Raw genomic sequence first — 25380 nt, 5'->3', positions numbered from 1 at the left:
GAGGGACGGAGGGAGGGAGGGAGGGAAGGGAAGGAAAAGAAAAACTAAAATTATATGAAATTTTTAATAAATGGAAAAAACTCATCCTATTTTTTTGTACTATTCTTGGAGCAAAAAAAATACATAGTTTTTTTTTGCCTATCATCTTCCAGTGTTTTTTCTATTTTCACTAGTATTTTTGTATAGTTGCAAGAAACCATCGTTCTTAATTTTAAGTAAAAAGAAAATAAGTGTAACAATTATGTATAATTAAGGAATTCAGTTAAAAGAAAATCGCTTTGCATTTTCACTTAAAGTTCGTAATACCCAGGGAAATTTCGTTTTCTTTTCTTTTTTTTTCTTTTTTGAGACGGAGTCTCACTGTCACGATCTCGGCTCACTGCAAACTCTGCCTCCCGGGTTCATGCCATTCTTCTGCCTCAGCCTCCCGAGTTGCTGGGACTACAGGTGCCTGCCACCATGCCCAGCTAAATTTTTTGTATTTTTAATAGAGATGGAGTTTCACCATGTTAGCCAGGAGGGTCTCGATCTCCTGACCTCATGATCTGCCCGCCTCGGCCTCCCAAAGTGCTGGGATTACAGGCTTGAACCACTGCGCCTGGCTACCCAGGGAAATGTTTAAGTCTTGTCAGCTCCTTCTTGGAATCTTCCCTCATGAGTTGCTGATAATGGTCTTACAACTGGTCTGTTTCCACAAAAACATGTTATGTAATTAAACACCAGTCTGCTGTACACCTGCTCAAGCTAGCAACTTGAACTCAAATATTGTTATCAGTCAATGTATTAAACTCAATAAGTTAACAATTATAAATGAACTAGATAATTTCTGTGACTAACCATGATTCCTGATATATAGATTACCATCAAAAAACATATATATGTGGTGAAAAAGAGCACCCTCAATTCAGCTATAAATGCCTGTGAAATGAAATCATCTAGACACATAGCACAAAAGTAAAAGTGCAGAGTGAAGAATGAGGTCTGGCTTTGGAAAGAACTGGGTTCAGATCTTAAGTCCTCCATGTTGACTCGTGAAGGTACTTAAGCCTCCCTAAAGCTTCAGCTTCATGGGTGAAGAAAACACAATTTATTTCATAGGGGTCTGTTTTTTGGAGACAGGGTCTTGCTATGTTGTCCAGGCTGGTCTTGAACTCCTGGCTCAAGCGATCTTCCTGCTTCAGTCTCCTGAGTCATAGGGTTCTTGAGAATGTGATAAAATTAATACAGTGGCCAGGTGCAGTGGCTCATTCCTGTAATCCCAGCATTTTGGGAGGCTGAGGTGGGTGGATTACTTGAGCTCAGGGGTTCAAGGCCAGCCTGGGCAACATAGTGAGAATTTATCTCCCATTTCTGCAAAAAAATACAAAATTAGCCAGGTGTGATGGTATTCGCCTCTAGTCCTAGCTACCTGGGAGGCTGAGGTGGGAGGATTGCTCAATTGAGTATTGAATTATTCAATTGTTGAATAAATATTCAAGGAATAATAGGTCGTATAGAGATACTATTCTATAAAGTATGCTTCTAATTCAACTGGCCTGACTATGGTCAATTGAATTCTTTTTTTTTTTTTAGACAGAGTCTTGCTCTGTCATCGAGGCTGGAGTGCAGTGGCGGTGATCTTGGCTCACTGCAACCTTCGCCTCATGTGTTCAAGCAATTCTTGTGCCTCAACCTCCCAAGTAGCTAGGACCACCAGCATGCGCCACCATGCCCAGGTAATTTTTGTTTTGTTTTGAGACTGAGATTAGCTCTTTTTGCCCAGGCTGGAGTGCAATGGCACGATCTCGTTTCACCGCAAACTCCGCCTCTGGGGTTCAAGCGATTCTCCTGCCTCAGCTTCCCGAATAGCTGGGATTAGGGATTACAGGCAAGTGCCACCATGCCAGACTAATTTTGTATTTTCAGTAGAGACAGGGTTTCATATTGCCAGGCTGGTCTTGAACCACTGGCCTCAAATGATCTACCCACTTCAGCCTCCTAAAGTGTTGAGATCATAGGCATGAGCCACCATGCCTGGTCTTGAATCTTGATTGTAACCATCACTGTGGTCTATTTGATTGTGGTATTTACCTTTAAAAATACTTGAATGGAACATTCAACTCATGGCTTCATCAGGATAATAGAAATTAGTGGTTACAAATGATATGACTTTATATAGTTTAGTACACTTTTAACTTATGCATATAGGCTGAGCACGAGGGCTCACACCTGTAATCCCAGCACTTTGTGAGACTGAGATGGGTGGATCGTTTGAGGTCAGGAGTTCCAAACCAGCCTGGCCAACATGGTGAAATCCCGTCTCTACTAAAAATATAAAAATTAGCCAGGTGGTAGTGGCATGCACCTGTAATCCCAGCTACTCAGGAGGCTAAGGCAGGAGAATCGCTTGAGCCTGGGAGGCAGAGGTTGTAGTGAGCCGAGATTATGCCACTGCACTCCAGCCTGGGCAAGAGAGTGAGATCCTGCCTCAGAAGAAAAAAAAAGAAAGAAAGAAAGAAAGAAAGAAAGAAAGAAAGAAAGAAAGAAAGAAAGAAAGAAAGAAAGAAAGAAAGAAAGAAAGAAAGAAAGTGTTTAGTAGAATTGATTCTATTTTATTTGGCTCTTGAAACATGTCAGACCATTTTGTGGGGGACGACATTCAAGGAACAAAGAAAAGCTAAAAATGTTAAGAATACATTTTGTTCCCAACAGTCTAGTTAGAGGGAAAGGCTCTTTGGAGGAGAATGGCAATAAACAGATTTGGACAGGAAGTCAGATTATGACAAGTCTTACATACCATGCTGAAGAGTTTGACTTCTTACTGCAGGTGTAGGTGTGTAAGATAATGAGCCACTGGAACACAGCTTTACATCGCCATTTATAGTACGTTTGCATTGCAGCAGCTACACAGATAATAGATGGGGACTGGGTGACCAGAAAGGGCCCCTGAAGTAGTATCCTTTCACTTCCTCTAACTCCTCTCAATCTGCAATGCAATCCTTGAGTCTCACAAATCAGTTCCTCTGTACTACAGCCATGCGTTCTGTTTATGGCCTGCATCGTACGCTACTGTGCTTATTTATGTATGCACTTGCGTCCTTAGATAGATAGTAAATTTTTGAAGGCAGATGCCATACTGCACTCACTTTTGTACACTCAGGATCTAGCCTGATCTCTAGAAGATAGTAAGTATTCAATAAATTCATTATTGCATGCATCCAGTAATCATTTGGTGAGTTTCTACTACATGTTTCCTAGGAACTGTTATAAGCACTGAGTGTATGATGGTGAACAAAATAAAGAAAAATCCTTACCCTTGTGGCATTTGCATACTAATTCAGAGAGACACACAATAAATAAGCAGGTAAATAAATAAACAAGTAAAATTTTACTATATCAGATAGTAATAAGGGTAATACAGTAAAAAGGAAATGAGGGAGGAGAGCAGAGAGTGCAATTCGAAATAGGATGGCCAGAGAAAGCTTCACTGTGAAGGAGGCATTAGAAAACAGACTTGAAAATTCAGAGCTCAAGTTTTACGGTATCTTGGGGGAAAGATAGTACGCGGAAGGAATTGAAAAAGGAAAGCCCTGAAAGAGGACAGTGCTGGCCGGGTGCAGTGGCTCGTGCCTGTAATCCCAGCACTTTGGGAGACTGAGGCAGGCAGATCACGAGGTCAGGAGCTCGAGACCAGCCTGGCCAACACAGTGAAACCCCGTATCTACTAAAAATACAAAAATTAGCCAGGCATGGTGGCGCACGCCTATAGTCCCAGCTACTCGGGAGGCTAAGGCAGGAGAATTGCTTGAACCCGGGAGCTGCAGTGAGCTGAGATCGCCCCACTACACACCAGTCCAGGCGACAGTGCGAGACTTCATCTCAAAAAAATAAAATAAAATAAAAAGAAAGAGGACAGTGCCAGGTTTTCAAGGAGTAGCAAGCAAAGAGGCCAGTGTGGCTGCAACAGTGAGTCCTGTAAGGCTGCTTTGAAGATCTTGTAATGATTTTGGCTTTTATTCGGAGTGGAACGGGAAGCCATTGGAGAGTTTTGAGCAGAGGAGTGCATAATCCAAATGACTAATTCAAGATAATAACTTTGGCAGCCGTTCAGGAAGAGTCTGAAGAGGGACACATATTCTTCTGGGCAAGAAGAGGTTGTTGGGACCAGTGTGGATGTGGAGAGACGTGCTGGATAGTTTATATAGTGTGAAAGTGATTTTAACAGGATTTCTGGCCAGGTGCAGTGTCTCACGCCTGAAATCTCAGTACTTCGGAAGGCCGAGATGGGCGGATCATGAGGTCAGGAGATCGAGACCATTCTGGCTAACATGGTGAAACACCATCTCTACTAAAAATACAAAAAAATTAGCCGGGCGTGGTGGTGGGCACCTATAGTCCCAGCTACTTGGGAGGCTGAGGCAAGAGAAGGGCGTGAACCCGGGGGGCGGAGCTTGCAGTGAGCCGAGATCCCACCACTGTACTCCAACCTGGGTAACAGAGTGAGACTCAGTCTCAAAAACAAACAAACAAACAAACAAACAAAAACAGATTTCTAATAGCTAAATGGGAAACTGAGAGGTGAGGGGGTGAAGAATGTCTCTAAGTTTTAGCATGAGCAACTAGAAACATGGAGTTGCTATTTACAGAGATAAATTGGGTGACCATTTAATTCACTGTCAAATTACAACACTGTTGATAACGAAAAGGGATGTCATACGCTTGGGAAAACAACGGTAATCCAGGACTATCTTAGAAAACTTATTCACCTTTGGGCTGGGTACCCAATCAGGGGTGACGTTGCCCGAAATGGGACATTTAGCAACATCTGAAAATATTTTCGGTTGCCATGACTAGAGGACTGTAAAGCCCAGTCCTCTAAAGCAAAGAATTATCTGGCACAAAATGTCGATAGCGCTGAGACTGAGAAACTCTGCCCTAGAACTAGGAAAGAGAATGAGAAGTCTAGGTTTGCTTAAATGAATGGAGATAAAGATCATTAAAATTGAAGAGAGAAATTACAAGGCTGCTTATTCTTCATTCATTGATCATTTCTAATCAGCATACTTCCAAAAAGATATGAGGCCCTTTATCAAAAAAGGCATCTAGTCATGAATGTAGCAAAGTATTGATTAAGCAATTATACATTTGGAAGAATTTATAGAGCCAATCAGCCTTAAGATTACAACTAGGGAAGCCTGGGTGCGGTGGCTCACGACTGTAATCCCAACACTTTGGGAGGCCGAGGTGGGTGGATCATGAGGTCAGGAGATCGAGACCATCCTGGCTAACATGGTGAAACCCCGTCTCCAGTAAAAATACAAAAATTAGCTGGGTGTGGTGGCATGCGCCTATAGTCCCAGCTACTCGGGAGGCTGAGGCAGGAGAATTGCTTGAACCCGGGAGGTGGAGGTTGCAGTGAGCTGAGATTGTGCCACTGCACTCCAGCCTGGGCAACAGAGCAAGACTCCATTTCAAAAAAAAAAAAAAAAAAGATTACAACTAGAGTTTTACTGGGACCCTCACTCACTTTCTTCTTTCTTTCCTTCTTTTTTATTGCATAAAAATCACATAACATAAAATTTACCACCTTAGCCATTTTTTAGTATACAGTACAGTAGTGTTAACTATATGCACACTGTTGTACAATGCATGTCTAGAAGTTTTTCGTCTTGCAGAACTGAAACTCTATATTCATTGAACAATTCCCTGTTTTTCTTATGCCTAGTCTGTGTAAACAACCATTATACTTCTGATGTCTATGAATTTAACTACTTTAGATATCTCATATAGGTGAAATCATACTGTATTTGTCTTTTTGTGACTGGTTTATTTCACTTAGTGTCCTCACAGTTCATTCATGTTGAGATATGTGACAGGATTTCATTCCTTTTTAAGGCTGAATCAAATCCCAATTGTATGTATATACGTTTTCTTTATCTATTCATCTCTAGATGGACATTTAGGTTGCTTCCAGCTCTTGGCTCTCCAGAGTAATGTGGCAATGAATATGGGCGTGCAATTATCTCTTTGACATCTGGTTTCAATTCTTTTGAATATATACCCAGAAGTGGAATTGCTGAATCATATGGCAATTCTATTTTTAAATTTCGAAGGAAACTCCACACTGTTTTCCATAGTGGCTACACCCTTTTACAGTCTCATCAACAGTAGACACGAGATCCAACTGGTCTACATCATCACTAACAATTATTATTTTCTGTTTTTTTTTTTTTTTATAGCGGCCATCCTAATAGGTGTGAGGTGGTATCTCATTGTGGTTTTGTTTTGTATCAGCTGTCTTTTCTTTTGTCCAAGGCTTAGTTCAGCTATAGCATCATTGGTTCTGATAGCTTCTTGGATTTCCAAAGTATATAGACAAGGGGGCTAAGGGTAAATTTAAGCAAAATGATTGCCATGATTGATTGCCACGCTTCTAAATAGAGTGATCTGAAATTGGTTTTACAATCAAAGTTTTTCCTATCAGTGACAAGTGGGTAAACCTCTCAGGAAGAATAAGATCATCAAGTCAGATGCCCAAACTCCTTTTTTTTCTTTTCTTTTTTTTTTTTTTTTTTTTTTTTTGACACAGAGTCTTACTCTGTCGCTCAGTCTGGAGTGCAATGGTGCGATCTTGGCTCACTGCAATCTCTGGCTCCTGGGTTCAAATGATTCTCTTGCCTCAGCCTCCCGACTAGCTGGGATTACAGGCATACAGCACCACACCTGGCTAATTTTTGTATTTTTAGTAGAGACGGGGTTTCACCATGTTGGCCAGGCTGGTCTTGAACTCCTAACCTCAGGTGATCTGCCTGCCACCTCGGCTTCCCAAAGTGCTGGGATTACAGGCATGAGCCACCATGCCCGGCGCCCAAACTCATTCTTATCCCCACTTCATCTTTCCTGCAAAGCACAATGAACGAATGGATGCGTGAATGAATAAGTAAGTGAATACATGAATGAATAAATAAATGAAAACACCATTAACATTGGTAGCAGAACTCAAGAGACTGACTACCAGATCTCTGAAACTATCCTTTCTTCTTTATCTGCTCGGACCTTCTGTGAAGTTATAACTGAAACCTCACAATAGCTGACCTCAAAACTCTCTTTTAGTCTCAGTTTAGGTCTTTGTTTTTTTGTTGTTGTTGTTGTTGTTGTTTTTGTGTTTTTTTGTTTTTTGTTTTTTGAGACGGAGTCTTGCTCTGTCGCCCAGGCTGGAGTGCAATGGTGCGATCTCAGCTCACTGCAACCTCTGCCTCCTGGGTTCAAGCAATTCTCCTGCCTCAGTCTCCCGAGTAGCTAGGATTACAGGCGCCCGCCACCATGCCTGGCTAATTGTTTGTGTTTCTAGTAGAGACGGGGTTTCACCATGTTGGCCAGGCTGGTCTCGAACTCCTGACCTCAGGTGATCCACCTGCCTCAACCTCCCAAAGTGCTGGGATTACAGGCATGAGCCGCCACGCCAGGCCAGGCCCTCGTGTTTTTATTCCCCTCTCCTTTGTTTTCTCCAACCAAATTTAGTCACTGAAGAAGACAACTCCAACAGCTGTATATACTTGATTAAACATGGTAGTCCGTTAGCTGCTGGAATCTGAGATTAGCATGCCAACTAACTATTAGTTATAAAGCAAATTATTTATTTTATTTATTTATTTTTTTGAGACAGAGTTTCACTCTTGTTGCCCAGGCTGGAGTGCAGTGGTGTGATCTCAGCTCACTGCAACCTCCACCTCCTGCATTCAAGCGATTCTCCTGCCTCAGCCTCTGGAGTAGCTGGGATTACAGGCACATGCCACCATGCATAGCTAATTTTTGTATTTTTAGTAAAGACAGGGTTTCACCATGTTGGTCAGGCTGGTTTCGAACTCCTGACCTCCAGGTGATCCACCCACCTCAGCATCCCAAAGTGCTAGGATTACAGACGTGAGCCACTGTGTCTGGCCTAAAGCAAATTATTAAAACCACTGAACCTAGCACTAATTTTCTGCATTCGAGATGAATAGACAAAGGTTTGTAAATTCAGATCCTTTCCTGTCTTGATCTTCCTCTGTGATCTTATAAGGTGATCACAAGCTTTAGTAAAGTGAGTGTAAGTGTCTTTCTGTGTGTGCCTAAATACTGACAGGGTACCCACAGGTTTTTGGGTTTTGTTGTTGCTTTTGTCTTTGAGATGGGGTCTCACTCTGTCACCCAGGCTAGAGTGCAGTGATGCAATCTTGGCTCACTACAACCTCTGTTTCTCGGGTTCAAGGAGTTCTCCTGTCCCAGCTTCCCCAGTAGCTGGGATTATAGGCATGTGCCACCACACTGGACTAATTTTTGTATTTTTAGTAGAGACGGGGTTCCACCATGTTGGTCAGGCTGGTCTCGAAATCCTGACCTCAGATGATCGGCCCACCTCAGCCTCTCAATGTGCTGCAATTATAGGCATGAGCCACTGCACCCAGCCAGGTTTTTTTCTGGTAGAAATTTTATGAAGGCTTAGATCGGCATTTGCCCTTTCCTCCTGCTAGTTTATGCTCATGTCATTACATAACATGGTAGAAAGCAGGGGTAGGGTGTTTACACACGCAGCATTCTGCCACGCGTCTGGAATGTGACAGAGACGAGTTTAGGCAGAACTGTGCCCCCAGAGAGAGGAGAACTTCAGGGGAAGTTGGTGGAGAGAGTAATCAACCAAGATCTGTGTTCTGTTCATTCAGGTTAGATTTTATGAAAAAAAAAGGAGAGCTATAAAATATCTGTGCTTCTTAGCAATACATGGGTTTCTGTATTTATTAGTCAGGTAGCTCTGAAAATGTTAACATGAACACTACTTCTACATATGTTGCATGTGTTCTACAGCACAACACCATTGGCACAATTACAGAGCAAACAACTCCATGTAAACATTAAAGGGAAAAACAGAAGGAACAAAGATAACGCGGCTACTTTTGAACGTTGAAATCTCCTCCATTGCTATTGCATGCTTAACAGCTTGCAATCATCTTGCGTAGAATCATGAGGGTCCCAATGTGTGGCAATTCTACCCTCAGCCCGACACATCCACTCAAAGTAAAACAAACTAAGCAAAATGGCTATCCTGTGCCAAAAGGATTAATATGTCATCCTTACTGGACCCTTTTCCTTACTTCCATTTGAAGAAATTAAGTGGCTCATTGCAGTCACACTGATTCATGTTCCCATCCTGAAACTCAGACGAAAGATAAGAAACGCATCAACTGAATACCTGTTTTTCCAAGAATGAAAGATATTCATGTTCAGAAGCTGAGGTCCAGATCCTGCTTTCCCTCCATCTTCCCCAACACTCACTGTTGATTACTGTTTGTCAATGCTCGTTAGGAACTGCCTACATCCACTTTTGGAATCTCAGAATAAAATTCACATACACCGTGGGCATACTTCCTGAGACTCACCGTGGAGATGCTGTAAACCTAGCACATTTCATTATCTAAATGTGACAACATGAAAATAATATTTTTTTTTTTTTGCATTTGTAACATTCAAGAATGCTCACAACCTTCAGGGAAATAGGTCTTTGTTCCTGAGTATTACAAATGCATCACATAAATTGTCTATTCCGATGAATACAGAAATAGAACTAAGAGTGTGTACATATAGCATCTTGAAAAATGATTTCATATTACTTGTTATTCTGCTTCCAAAGCATTATACAAAATTGATTGAAGAGGAAACTGTAATATAATTATCATCCAGCATGGATGAAGGTTTCTGCTTAGTTCTTCATCCCACTCATGACGTTTGTAAAGTGCAGTTATTATTATTATGTATTATTACTTTTATTTCAATAGATTTTCAGGGGAACAGGTGGTATTTGGCTACATGGATAAGTTCTGCAGTGCTGATTTCTGAGATTTGGATGTACCCATCACCCGAGCAGTGTACACTACCCAATATGCAGTCTTTTATCCGTCATCCCCCTCCTACCCTTTGCCCTGAGTCCCCAAAGTCCATCTTATCATTCTTATGCCTTTGTGTCCTCATAGCTTTGCCCCCACTTATGAGTGAGAACATACAACGTTTGGTTGTCCATTCCTGAGTTACTTCACTTAGAATAATGGTCTCCAATTCCATCCCAGTTGCTGCAAGTAAACAGCTGTTTTTAAGACACAAGGTTCAGTTCATTTTCTGGAAAGCACCCCAGGAGATATTTGCTCAGCTCTTGCTACAGAAACTTTTTTTTCTTTGAAAGAATTTCAGTCATTGTGAACATGAAATCTTAAAAATACTTAATTTTCGGCTGGGCGCGGTGGCTCATGCCTGTAATCCCAGCACTTTGGGAGGTTGAGGTGGACAGATCACGAGGTCAGGAGTTCGAGAACAGCCTGGCTAACATAGTGAAATCCTGTCTCTACTAAAAATACAAAAAATTAGCCAGGCGTGGTGGCGGGCACCTGTAGTCCCAGCTACTCGAGAAGCTGAGGCAGGAGAATCGCTTGAACCAGGGAGGCGGAGGTTGCAGCGAGCAGAGATCGTGCTACTGCACATCAGCCAGGGCGACAGTGCAAGACTCCGTCTAAAAAACAAAAAAAACCAACAAAACAAAAAATTAGTTTTCTTCACTTATGATTTACTCAAAACTAGCATTGATCATAAATTTCTAAAAAATGTACTATTTGAAAGTTAAAGTTAGATTAAAATTAAAATAGTTAAGTTAAAATGGGTTAAATGTATACATTTTTAGTCAAGTCAAAAATTTAACTTTAGAATCCTTAATAACCCAAGAATATGATAAAAATATTATGGAAAGAAAGCAATAGACCATGCTACCTGTAGGTTGGGCTTTAAAGTCTTTTTGAATATATTAAAGCTTCAATCTAAGTCTATCAATATCTTTTTGAAATCCTGCAGATTTTTACAGGATGGCTTTCACATCTGGATTTCTCTTAATATTGATAAAGGAAGAAGAGTTATTTTCTATGTATGTTTTTTAACTATTTAACTATTATGACAGAAGGTAAATATTTCAGCTAATACAAAATTATCTAAGTTTTCTTTGTTTTTTGGTTCTTCTTACCTCTAATCCCAAACAATCCATGTGGATCATTCTGGATAGATAATAAACAATTATTTTAAACACAAATTCAATGAATAAATCTTTAATAAGAATTTCTCCATTTTAAACAATAATAAAATATCTTTAATACATGCCTAAACCCCTCTGTTATTTATTCATCAGGTAACCAGGCCACTAGGGAAAACATATTTTGATGATTTTAAAAATATGCCTAACAGCTAGGTGCAGTGGCATACACCTGTAGTTCCAGTTACTCTGGAGGCTGAGGCTAGAGGATTGCTTGAGCCTAGGCATGTGAGACAGCCTGGCCTACATAGCAAGACGCCCATCTCTAAAAAATAAATACATACAATGCCTAACATAAATTTTTTAATTGAACTAATTGGTTAATTAACAAGTTAACTATAAAAAGGCAGCAGCCACTAGTAATGGTTACAAGGAAAAAATTAATAAAAAGGTAATGAGGTAGTGCATGGTGGTTCATGCCTGTAATCCCAGCACTTTGGGAGGCCAAGGCAGGCAGATCACTTGAGGTCAGGAGTTCAAGACCAGCCTAGCCAACATGGCAAAACTCCGTCTCTACTAAAAATACAAAAAATTAGCCGGCAGTGGTGGCGGGCACCTGTAGTACTAGCTGCTCAGGAGGCTAAGGCAGGAGAATCATTTCAACCTGGGAGGTGAAGGTTGCAGTGAGCCAAGATCATGCCACTGCACTCTAGCCTGAGTGACTCTGTCTCAAAAAAAAAAAAAAAAAAGTTAATGGGTGTAAGAAATATATAGACAGAATAAATAAAATGGAAGAATGTTGAATCTTAAGGTCCTAATGTACTCAAAGGGTTAGAAAGATCAAAATAATGTCATCTACATCTGTATCTATCTATCTACTATATATATACACACACACATATGTGTGTGTGTTTGTGTGTATACATATATATATATAGAGAGAGAGTTTTTTTGAGACGGACTCATGCTCTGTCGCCCAGGCTGGAGTGCAGTGGTGCAATCTCAGCTCACTACAACCTCCGTCTCCCGGGTTCAAGCAATTCTCCCTCCTCAGCCTCCCAGGTAGCTGAGATTACAGGCACCTGCTATCATGCTCCGCTAATTTTTGTATTTTTGTAGAGACGGGTGTCAGCATGTTGGCCAGGCTGGTCTTGAACTCCTGACCTCAGGTGATCCGCCCGCCTCGGTCTCCCAAAGTGCTGGGATTACAAGCGTGAGCCACCACGCCTGGCCAGTATATTTTTTTAATAGGGGAAACCATGTCATAAACACCGCTCCTTGAAGCTGGACAACTCTTACCATCTCTCATTAACCACCACTACGCCCCCTGCTGTTCACTTGGTTAATCTACGACATTGTATAGCCAAGGGCCTATATAATGCACGCCCGGGCTATTCAGCTGTCCTTCAAATCCATTCCACACCGTGGAACGGAATCGTTTTCTCCAGATGGCCTCCATTTCCTCTTCACAAGTATCCAACAGTGTTTTGATTTTCCTCAATAAAAAAAAAAAATTCTTCTCCCTTTTCCTTTCATTAGACTAAGCGTTTCTATTAATATTTCCTCACATTGGTGTTAACAGTTCTCTAATTTCAGAGCTTTCTTATCTCTGGTCTTAAAACATTTTCTTTTATCGGCCGGGCGCGGTGGCTGGTGCCTGTAATCCCAGCACTTTGGGAGGCCGAGGCAGGCGGATCACTTGAGGTCAGCAGTTTGAGACCAGCCTGACCAAGATGGTGAAACCCTGTCTCTACTACAATTACAAAAATTAAGCTGTGTGTGGGGTGGTGCACACCTGCAATCCCAGGTACTCAGGAGGCTGAGGCGGGAGAATCGCTTGAACCTGGGAGGCGGAGGTTGCAGTGAGCCAAGATCAGGTCACTGCACTCCAGCGTTGAGCGAGACAGTGAGACTCCGTCTCAAAAAAAAAAAAAAAAGATTTTTTTTTATCATTTGGTAGGACACATGTTCTTACATCCCAGTTTTCTTCCATATCAAATACTATATCTTTGTTCTTGAGAAAGGAGCCAATGCCTGGAAATTTAATAGCAATAATAATAATCAAAACCTCAATAGCTAATTGCTCTTGAGCACATATGCACCAGGCACTATTTTGTACCCAGTCCTCTTTTTAGTGTTTTAAGTGTAATTCATTCACTTAATCTTCTCAACCACCTCATGGGGTAGGTACTATTAACAGCAACTTTTTGCAGGTGGGGAAACTGAGGCATAGAAAGTGATTTGCTTAGCTTGACATGACAGAACTAGCAATGTGGGAGCTGGGAGTCCAACCCAGGCAGTGTGGCTTCAGAGCCTGTGCTTTGATCCCCTCACAACTATGGCCAAACTGTATAGCTATAGTGTAGTCAAATTACATCTATGGACAACTGAAGAAGATAAAGGAAACCAGAATGCGTGATGGAAGCAAGTGCCAGCATTGTGTCAATTTGTCTGCCTCTGTGGAGTACAGTACAGGAAAACAAAATCTTCCAAGCATATATTCTTGGTATTTGACACTTTAGTATATCTCTACCAAAGTCTTCAAAAAGAAAAGCAGGGCTCCAAATTCAGATTCACTTGAATTTTTATTGTATATAATGCTTCCCAGTATTTAGAGCCTCAGTCACAATGAATAGTATCCCATCAGCTGAACTGTCTTAAGTCTTAACCATCATCTAACTGTTCGGTTGAATGAAGGCGATGATGATCATAAGTGGAGCTGAAATGACAGAGAAGCTCATTTACTCTGAGATATGAGGCAGGGACGATTATTTCCCACGAAATGAACCTAATTTTTTCCCTTAATCTGAAATTGATTACTTTGCATTTTTGGTATATTAACTTGGTGTTTAAGGTGTAAATTACAAGAAGATCAAATACACTTTAAACTCTCTGAGACTCTTATTTTTCTTTGTTAATATCTGACCATATCTACTAATTCACATGAAATAGTTGCTTGTAATTTAATATGATGTACTGTCATCTGGATATCTGCTACTTTTTCCAGCCTAAACTGGTTTCAATAAAGCACTTGACTTTAAGAAATTCTCATCATATCCATTCTTCTAATTTTTTTTTTTTTTTTTTTTGAGATGGAGTCTAGTTCTGTTCCTTGGCCTGGAGTGCAGTGGCACAATATGGCTCACTGTAACCTCCTCCTCCCGGGTTCAAGAGATTCTTCTGCCTCAGCGTCCTGAATAGCTGAGACTACAGGCACGCACCACCACACTCGGCTAATTTTTGTATTTTTGGTATAGATGGGTTTTGCCATGTTGACCAGGCTGGTCTTGAACTCCTGACCTCAAGTGATTCTCAGCCTCAACCTCCCAGAGTGCTGGGGTTACAGGTGTGAGCCACTGTGCATGACCTGACTCTTCTATTTACGTAAACTTTAAAAAAGATTTTATTTGTAATTGACACATAGTAATAGTACATGTTTATGGGAAACAGTGTGATGTTTCAATACATGTGTACATTGTGTAATGGTCAAATCAGGGTAGTTAGCATGTCAAGCACCTCAAATCTTTATCATTTCTTCATGGTGATAACTTTCAAGATCCTATTTTATAGCTATCTTGAAATATATACTATATTAACCTTAAAGATATGTAGGATAGGTATTAAATACTAAAATCCCTTCCCAAATCATATGTGAATGAGAGAAAAAACTAGCAGGTATCCTCAGAAATTTTTTTTCATGCAACATTTGTAACAAATGGTGTTGTAACATTTGTAATAATAAATGGGTTTCAAGCATAACATATGAAACATTTTATTTAGAAGGACACTTGAAAATCACTATCAGTCAATAAATTCCATATTTTAGAGTTACCCACTGCCCTTCAAAAAATCATGGCTATTGGTTATGTAAAGACTGGAATGTAAAATAACTAAACTTCTTTGTAGAACACAAGATTTATGTGTCTGGGTTGTGAGATGTACTAATATGTTGGTAACTTCCAAATAGCTTAATCCTATTTCAATCATATTTTTAAAACACTTTTCTCTCTGATACTTAATTTTTAAAATAACAGAGAATAGTTAGTAATTATTTTAGTTTCATTTTACCTTGACATTATTTCTAGATCAACATTATATAAAATCAGGCCACTTAAAATTGTGACAATGAGGATTCTCAATCTGCAAACTAAAACAGTGCCTTTAGCCTACCAAATGAAAATCCAAATCAACTTGACTCCTCCAGTGTTGACGAACACATCAACAGGTATCTATAGATAAAGGAATAAATAAGGTAATGTAATTTACATTGAGGGTGCCATTTTGCTTACATTTTGTGAGTTTTAGTAATTTTATTTTACTTATTTACTTATTTTTTTTGAGATGGAGTCTTGCTCTGTTGCCCAGGCTGGAGTGCAGTGGTGCAGTCTCGGCTCACTGCAACCTTTGCCTCCTGGGTTCAAGCAATTCTCCTGCCTCAGCCTCCCAAGTAGCTGGGATTACAAGTGCCCACCACCATGCCTAGCTAATTTTTGTATTTTTAGTAGAGACGGGGTTTCACCATGTTGGCCAGGCTGGTCTCAAACTCCTGACCTCGTGATCCACCTGCCTCAGCCTCCCAAAATGCTGGGATTACAGGCACGAGCCACCGCGTCCGGCCGAGTTTTAGTAATTTTTAAAGTCCTAGCTAAGTAAGTAGTTAGATGTCATAAGCAATGTATATTTGCTATTTGATACTTTACTATCTCTATCAAAGTCTTAAGTGGGACCTAAAATTAGTAGTACCCTACTTTCTTTCTTGATTCTATAAGAATCAAATATATATTGTGGACTGACTTCACTTTCCTTAGCTTCAAACTAGGAGGCACTTTGGTTAGCTACCTCATTAAGATGGGGTCAGAAGGAACACAGGCATGCCTTGTTTTATTGTGCTTTGCTTTGTGACACTTTGAATTTATGGCATATTCTTACAAATTAAGGTTTGTGGCAACCCTGAGTGGAGCAAGCCTATTGGCCTCATTTTTCCAACAGCATATGCTCACTTCGTGTCCCTACGTCACAGTTTGGTAATTCTTGCAATGTTTTAAGCTTTCTATTCTTGTATCTGTTACAGTTATCTATGATCAGTGATTTTTGATGCTATCATTGTAATTTTGGGGCGACATCATGAACCACCCCGGTATAAGACAGTGAACTTAATCATAGAAGTTACGTGTGTTCCGACAGCTCCACCAACCCACTGGCTGTTGCAGTACCCTCTCCCTTTCCTCTGGCTTCCCTATTCCCTGAGACACGACAGTATTTAAATTTGGTCAGTTAAGAACCCTATCATAGCCTCTAAGTGTTCAAATGAAAGGAAGAGTTGCAGATCTGTCATTTTAAATCAAAACCTAGGGGCTGGACACTGTGGCTCATGCCTGTAATTCCAGCACTTTGGGAGGCCAAGGCGGGTGGATCACCTGAGGTCAGAAGTTCAAGACCAACCTGGCCAACATGGCAAAACCTTGTCTCTACTAAAAATATAAAAAATTAGCTGGGTATGGTGGAGCGTGCCTGTAATCCTAGCTACCTGGGAGGCTGAGGCAGGAGAATCACTTGAACCAGGGAAGCAGAGGTTGCAGTAAGCCAAGGTCACACAATTGCACTCCAACCTGGGCAACAAGAGCGAAACTCCGTCTCAAAAAACAAAACAAAACAAAATAAAATAATAAATACATAAATCAAAACCTAGAAATAATTAAATATAGTAAGGAAGGCATGTTGAAAGCTGAAGTAGGCCAAAAGCTAGTCTTCCTGCACCAAACAGTTATCCAAGTTGTAAATGCAAAGGTAAAGTTCTCAAAGCACATTCAAAATGCTACCTACTCCAGTTCCAGTGAACACACGAATGATAAAAAAGTGAAACAAGCTGGGCACAGTGGCTCACACCTGTAATCCTGGCACTTTGAGAGGCTGAGGTGGGCAGATCACTTGAGGTCAGGAGTTCAAGACCAGCCTGACCAACATGGTAAAACCCTATCTCTACTAAACACACACACACACATACACACACACACACACACACAAAGTCAGGCGTAGTGGTGTGTGCCTGTGGTCTCAGCTACTCGGGAGGCTGAGGCAGGAGAATTGCTTGAACCTGGGAGGCAGAGGTTGCAGTGAACCAAGATCATGCCACTGCACTCCAGCTTGGGCAACAGAGTGAGACTCTATCTCAAAAAAATAAAAATTGAAATTAAAAAAAGGTGAAACAGCCTGATTGCTGATGAGAAGATAGTCTCTGAGTGATCTAGATAGAAGATCAAACCAACTGTAGCACTCCCTTAAGGCAAAGCCCAATCCAGAGCAAGGCACTAACTCTCTTGGATCTATAAAGGCTGAGACAGGTGAGGAAGCTGAAGAAGAACACTTTGAAGCTTTAAGAGGTTGGTCCATAAGGTTTAAGGAAAGGAGCCATCTCCATAACACAAAACTGCAAGATGAAACAGCAAGGGCTGATACAGAAGCTGCAGTAAGTTATCCAGACCATCTAGCTAAGATCATTGATGAAGATGATCAATGCAAAAACCAATGCAAAGCTTTCCAATAGAAGGCTGTTTCGTCTATGCAAAAAACCAAGCAGCAGATTTTTTGCATAGATGAAACAGCCTTCTATTGGAAGAAGATGCCATCTAAGACTTTCATGGCAAGAAAGGTGAAGTCAATACCTGACTTCAAAGCTTCAAAGAACAGGCTGACACTCTTGTTAGGGACTAAAGCAGCTGGTGACTTAGGTTGATGCCAGTGCTTAGTTACCATTCTGAAAACCCTAGGGCCTTAAGAATTATGCTAGGGTTGGGTGCGGTGGCTCATGCCTATAATTCTAGCAATTTGGGAGGCTGAGGTGGGTGGATCACTTGAGCCCAGGAGTTTGAGACCAGCCTGGGTAACACGTTGAAACCCTGCCTCTCCAAAAAAACAACAAAAATTAGCCAGGCATGGGTGGTGGCATGCACCTGTAATCCCAGCTACTTGGGAGGCTGAGGTAAGAGGATCACTTGAGCCCAGGAGGTAGAGGCTGCAGTGAGTTGTGATCACACCAGAATGAGGCTGTCTCAGAGAGACAGACAGAGAGAGAGAGAGAGAGAGAGAGAGAGAGAGAGAGAGAATTATGCTAACTTTACTCAGCTTGGACTCTATTAATGGAACAACAAAGCCTCGATGACAGACAGCACATCTGTTTATGGCATGGATTACTGAATATTTTAAACCCACTGTTGAGACCTACCACTCAAAAAAATATATTTTTCAAAATATTACTGCTCATTGACAACACACCTGGTCACCCAAGAGTGCTGATGGAGATGCACTGAGATGAGTGTTGCTTGCATGCCTGCTAACACAACATGCATTTTGCAGCCCATGGATCAAAAAGTAATTTTGACTTTTTAGTCTTATTATTTAAAGAATACATTTTGTATGGCTATAGGTGCTATAGATAGTGATTCTTCTGATAAATCTGCACAAAGTAAGTACATTGAAATCCTTCCAGAAAAGCTTCATCATTGTAGATGGCATTAAGAACATTCATGAGTCATGGGAGGAGGTGACAACATCAACATGAACAGGAGTTTGGAAGAAGTTGATTCCGACCCTCATGGATGACTTTGAGGGGTTCAAGACTTCAGTAGGGGAAATAATTTCAGGTGTACTGGAAATATGAAGAGAACTAGAATGAGATGTGAACTCTGAAGATGGGACTGAATTGCTGCAATCTCACAATCAAACTTGAATGGAGAAGAAGTTACTTCCTCTGGAGGAGCAAAGAAAGTGTTTTCTTGACATGCAATTTATTGTTAGTGAAGATGCTGTGAACATTGTTGAAATGACAACAAAGGATTTAGACTATTACATCAACTTAGTTAAAGCAGCAACAGGGCTTGAGGGGAGTGACTTCAATTTTGAAAGAAGTTTCACTGTGGGTAAAATGCTATCAAACAGCATCGCATGCTACAGAGGAATCTTTCATCAAAAGAAGCCTATGGAGGTGACACATTTCACTGTTGTCTTATGTTAAGAAATTGCCACAGCCACCTCGACCTTCAGCAGCGACTACTCTGATCAGTAAGCAGCCGTCAACATCAAGGCAAGACTGTCCAGCAGCAAAAAACATTATGACTTGATGAAGACTCATTAGCATTCTTCAGCACCAAAGTATTTTTTTTGTGCTAGGCATGGTGGCTCACTCCTGTAATCCAAGCCAGTCTAGAGGCTGAAGTGGGAGGATTGCTTGAGCCCAGGAGTTTGAGGACGCAGTGAGCTATGACCATGCCACTGCACTCCAGCCTGGGTAACAGAGCAAAAGCCCATCTCTAAAGAAAAAAAGAGCTGGGTGTGGTGGCTCACACCTGTAATCCTAGCACTTTGGGAGGTCCAAGTGGGTGGATCATCTGAGGTCAGGAGTTCGAGACCAGCCTGGCCAACATAGTGATAACCCATCTCTATTAAAAAACACAAAAATTAACTGGGCATGGTGGCACATGCACGTAGTCCCAGCTACTCAGGGGGCTGAAGCGGGAGAATCTCTTGAACCTGGGAGGTGGAGTTACAGTCAGCCAAGATCACACCATTGTACTCTAGCCTGGGCAACAGAGTAAGACTCTGTCTGAAGAAAAAAGAAAAAAAGAATTTTTTTTTTTAAAAAAGGAAAATTATTTAAAAATTAATGTATATACTTTTTTATGAACACAATTCTATTGTACACTTAATAGGCTATAGTATAGTGTCAACATAACTTTTATATGCACTGGGAAACCAAAAAACTTGTGTGACTCACTTTATTGCAAAATTTGCTTTACTACAGTGGTCTGAAACCAAAACCTCAATAACTCTGAGGTATGCTTGCATTACAATGCTCATAAATCCTTTAAAAATATTTTACATAGCACATTTTAAATAACTACTGTTAGAAGCCCCTATTGTACAAAACAATGAATTTTATTTATTTTATTTCTTTTTTTTTTTAATGGAGTCTCACTCTGTTGCCCAGGCTGGAGTACAGTGGTGTGATCTCTGCTCACTGCAACCTCTGCCACCTGGGTTCAAGTGATTCTCTTGCTTCAGCCTCCCGAGTAACTGGGATTACAGGCACCCGCCACCATGCCCAGCTATTTTTTCTATTTTTAGTAGAGACGGGGTTTCACCATCTTGGCCAAGCTGGTCTTGAACTCCTGACCTTATGATCCACCTGCCTCGGCCTCCCAAAGTGCTGGAATTACAGGCATTAGCCACTGCACCTAGCCCCAAAACAATGCATTTTTAAAAGTTAAAAGCCAGGCATTATATTTTTCCTAAAGGATTATCTGGGTATTAACAAAAATCATCCAAATGTCTATTTGAAAACCTGTATAATCCTAGATCTCATAAAAATAAGTTTAAGAAAATTATGCACAAAATTTCCTACATTTTTCTTTGAAATTTCCACAAGTATCCCAAAATTTATTCATCATGCCAGATGGTGTTACCATACTCCACACAGTTTCTTTATATATAGTAGCATCCGATTTGGCAATATGCCCCCAAAAATGTTTAATAAATTCATTTTGATATTTATTTGGGTCAAAAAACAAACCAGAACCAAAAGAACAAATAAAGACCTATAAAATGGACATCTTCAGTTATCTTTAGCCAATGTACAGGGTTTCTAGGTTCTCTTCATTTTCCATCTAAATGCCAGTAAGGTAAGGCTGCCAGAAAGAGGTTCTAGGACACACTTCCAAAGAATTCTGGTGGCCGTAGAGTATAATCTAATGTCTCTGCCGTTTTACTTCTTATACTGTCTGATACAGAATAATTAGCAAATGTATGTAGCTCACGCTGCCGCGCTACAAGGTTAGACATAATCTTTATGGATAATAGGAAGCCCAATTTATAATTTGCCATTAGTGTTCATTATACTCTCAAATAGCTACTTTTAAATACTATACAGCCACATAATACTGATAAAATACTATTCAATTGTGTGATACGTTAATTTTAAAACATTTAGAACTAGACTGGGTGCAGTGGTTCATGCCTGTAATCTCAGCACTTTGGGAGGCTGAGGCGGGCAGATTGCTCGAGCCCAGGAGTTTGAGACCTGCCTGAGCAACATGATGAAACTCTGATTCTACAAAATATGTATGTAAAAATTAGCCAGGTTTGGTAATGTACATCTGTAGTCCCAGCTACTTGGGAGGCTGAGGTGGGAGGATCACCTGAGCTCAGGAGGTCAAGGCCGCAGTTAGCTATGATTGCACCACTGCATTCCAGCCTGGGTGACAAAAGTGAGACCGGGTCTCAAACAAAACAAAAAAAGAAACAAAAATCCCAAGAGATAAAACTCATTGGTTTTTTGACTTTGGTCTATAGATACAATTAGTAGTCTATCAATCTCAAAAGGGAATAAATATTTAAAAATCAGTAGTATTTTCTACTTATCTGCCATATGTTGTTAATTAGAAAACGTTTCCTCTAGATGCAAATCCAAATGGAACAGTTTAAGAACAAGTTTATTTGTTATATTGACTATCTGATTATTTCTATACAACTGTAGTTTAGACAACTTCATTTTCTGTGGACTTTTAAACTTTTTCTATAACTTGCGTATGTCACTTACCTAAAAAATTTCCCAGAATATTTTATAGTTTTTTAAAAAGTGCAGTAGTTCAGTATGACCTGAATTATTCAGGTCTGTGACTGAAGTCTAGGACCATCTATTAATATCAATGTAAACATACCAAGGAGCCTTGAAGGGCACAACACTTTGTCCTATATCAGTGTTTCTAACTCATCCTCAAATAGTACAGCATTTATTGAATTGTCACAGTGTATTGGCCAAGGTACAGAGTGTTAAGGAGATATACAGATTTGCTGTGGACTTTGTAAGTCCTGAATTGAGCTTGTCCTATTAACAACTAATATAAAATGAGCCAGAATGTTGCTAGATGACTCTTAGCCTGAAAAGGACACATTTCCAGGGCACTTAGGAAAAGTTACCTAGCTTAATACTAGATTAGATCGTTTACAGTAAGGAAGTAGGAATCAGAAGACACATTTTTACTTCTGCGGTCAAGACCGTTTCAAATCACAGATTTTTCCATCTTGCGAAAGCAAAGCACCCTGAGGTGATGATGACAAACTGGGATGCTGGAACAACCCATTTCACAGTGTCATTGTAAGGATAAAATGATATGGTGTGTGTGGAAAGAGACTGTAAACTGTAAAATATTACAAAAATGTTATTAACATTACTCATGGTGTATAACAGGGTTTCTCAGAACTTTAAGCGTCTCTGACCAGAAATCATATTTTAACGCTTTTGTAAACTATACCCTGTCATTATTGTAAGTCTTAAGAAAAGACTTAAGACTTAAGACTTAAAAAATGAAATATAATAAACTGAGGTGCTTCCCTCTTATTTCTTTTGGTCCCTGAGATTAAAAAGAAGATTTGTGAGATATGTCTTCTACAGCTGGCATTTCTTAGCCTGTATTCTATATTTTGATCTTTCCTAAGTCCCTCTCTAAATACATAGACCTACTACTTAAATGTACCAGGACTTGGACATCCTGAGAGATATGTAAGAAAAGTAAAATAGGTGGAAAGTCAGATATATACTCAAGAAAAACTGAGAAATCCTTTTGTCTGTTTATAAAATTTTATTTATTTATTTCATTAACTTTTTTTTGTTTTTGTTTTTGTTTTTTTTAATAGAGACAAGGTCTAGCCACGTTGCCCAGGCTCAAGCAATTCTTCTACCTCGATCTCCCAAAGTGTTGGGATCACAGGCATGAGCTACCACACCTGGCCAATCCTTTTTTCTTACATTGCAAGATTCATGACTTATAATGCATTTATCAGTAACTGGAGTTTATGAAAACATGTAGTCAAGACCAGTTTGCAAAGCAGGGATCTACATATTTATCCTGTAAAGGACCAGACAGTAAATATTTTAGACTTTAGGGGCCGGATGCTCTCTGTTGCTAATATTCATCTCTGGGGAAATACAAAAACAGCCATAGACAATACTTAAATGGATGGGCATAGCTGTGTTTCAATAAAACTTTACTTATGGCAGGGCATGGTGGCTCATGCCTATAATCCCAGCACTTTGGGAGGCCAAGGCGGGTAGATCAGCTGAGGTCAGGAGATTGAGGCCAGCCTGGCCAAGATGGTGAAACCCTGTCTCTACTAAAAAATACAACAATTAGCTGGGCATGGTGGTGGGCACCTGTAATCCCAGCTACTTAGGAGGCTGAGGCAGGAGAATCGCCTGAACCTGAGAAGCTGAGGTTGCAGTGAGCTAAGATCGCGCCATTGCAATCCAGCCTGTGTGACAGAGCAAGACTAAAACAAAAGCAAAAAAACAAAACAAAACAAAACAAAAAAACCCCTTTACTTATAATAAGAGAGCCAGCAGGCTGGATTTGGACCATAGGTCACAATTTGACAACCCCCATTTTAAAGGAATTCTCTCTGCTCTCTCTATAACTTTTTTTTTTTTTTTTTTTTGAGATGGAGTCTAGCTCTGTCGCCAGGCTGGAGTGCAGTGGCACCATCTCGGCTCACTGCAAGCTCCTCTTCCTGGGTTGACACCATTCTCCTGCCTCAGCCTCCTGAGTAGCTGGGACTACAGGCGCCCACCACCACGCCCGGCTAATTTTTTTGTATTTTTAGTAGAGACGGGGTTTTACCATGTTAGACAGGATAGTCTCGATCTCTTGACCTCATGATCCGCCTGCCTCAGCCTCCCAAAGTGCTGGGATTACAGGCGTGAGCCACCGCACCTAGCTCTATAACTTAATAAATGTTCACTACACACCCCTCATGGCACTGGGCATCCATCAATCACCCTGAGCCCTCTGTGGTATATTACCTTTGAAAGCTGAAGCGGTAGCCACAGTGAGATTCCTCAATTCTTTAAGTTTGAAAAGAAGGTACAGTATAAACATGAGCTTACGAAGACATCTTCTCTGGGAGAAGTGGTAAAGTGAGAAACTAGGACTCTGGGTGACCAATGTGCAATGCTTTCTCAATCAACCCGTATAAGACAAGCCAGTAATTAGTTAAATATGAAACTGATTAGGTGAGTTACAAAGGAGTTCCAAATCTAAGTGTAACTGAAACTTTACAGAGAGAGCACTGCCATTTATTTGGCTTTCTGTAGAGCTCTGGTGTCTTCAGATTTTCTGAAGCCAGGCAGGGCAGGACCGGCAGAAAATGAGTGAGTGTGGTAAGAGAGAGAAAAATATACACAGATGTGTGATATGTGTATATATATTCATATATATATATATATAGTTGGCTCTCCATATACAAGGATTCAACCAACTGTGGATCAAAAATACTCAGAAAGATATTCCGTCTGTACTGAACATATACAGACTATTTTTTCATGTCAGTATTCTCTAAACAATATAGTGTGACAACTATTAACATAGCATTTATATTGTATTAGGTACTATACATAATCTAGAGATGATTTAATGTATATGGGAATATGTGTATAGGTTCTATGCAAATACTATGTCATTTTGCATCAGAGATCAATGGATTTTGGTATTTGAGGGAGGCCATGGAACCAAACCCATGGATACCAAGGGACAACTGTATAAGGAACGAGAGATTGATCGATTAGGGTAGAAGAGAAAAAGTATACGCTGTTTGTTAGATTAGACAACATTCCAAGTTTCTCTCTTAACAGAACATGAAATGTTTTGCGTGCCCTGTGTTACTCAATCTAATGATGCAGAGTAGTTCACTACTTGCCAGTGCTTTAACACACAGATGATATGCTGACACTTTTGAAGGGTGAATGCTAGGCTGGAATAATGTCTATTCTTACTTTCCCAGAACCTACATCTTGTTTTCAGTCGGCTCATGCTAACATGCCTGTCCAAGATGCAATGTGGTTTTAAGGAAAATGTTGTAATAGCATCACACTGGGGCTCTAAATGGCTATTTAATTACTAAGAAATGTTGAACGTTCAGTTTATACATTTTTTAATTCAATGAGAATGTCATCCAATAAGGACTCTAGATAGTTCGTTGGCATTTCCATAAGATATATTAGGCACCGTTAATTATAAAGATTTGTTGACAGTGATTTGAAAATCTAGAATCTTAATAGGAGTTTCAAGAAAGTATTAGCCAAAATGCTTTTAATAAGATATTATAATTAAATAAAAATTCTTAGGCTGGGTGTGGTGGCTCACGCATGTAATCCAGCACTTTGGGAGGCCAAGGCAGGTGGATCGCAAGGTCAAGAGATCTAGACCATCCTGGTCAACATGGTGAAACACCGTCTCTACTAAAAATGCAAAAAAATTAGCTGGGCATGATGGCGTGTGCCTGTAGTTCCAGCTACTTGGGAGGCTGAGGCA

The sequence above is a fragment of the Chlorocebus sabaeus genome, chromosome 16 (genome assembly GCF_047675955.1).
Source record: "Chlorocebus sabaeus isolate Y175 chromosome 16, mChlSab1.0.hap1, whole genome shotgun sequence".
In the NCBI taxonomy this organism is placed as follows: Eukaryota; Metazoa; Chordata; class Mammalia; order Primates; family Cercopithecidae; genus Chlorocebus; species Chlorocebus sabaeus.
Note: the sequence above shows the minus strand (reverse complement) of the source record.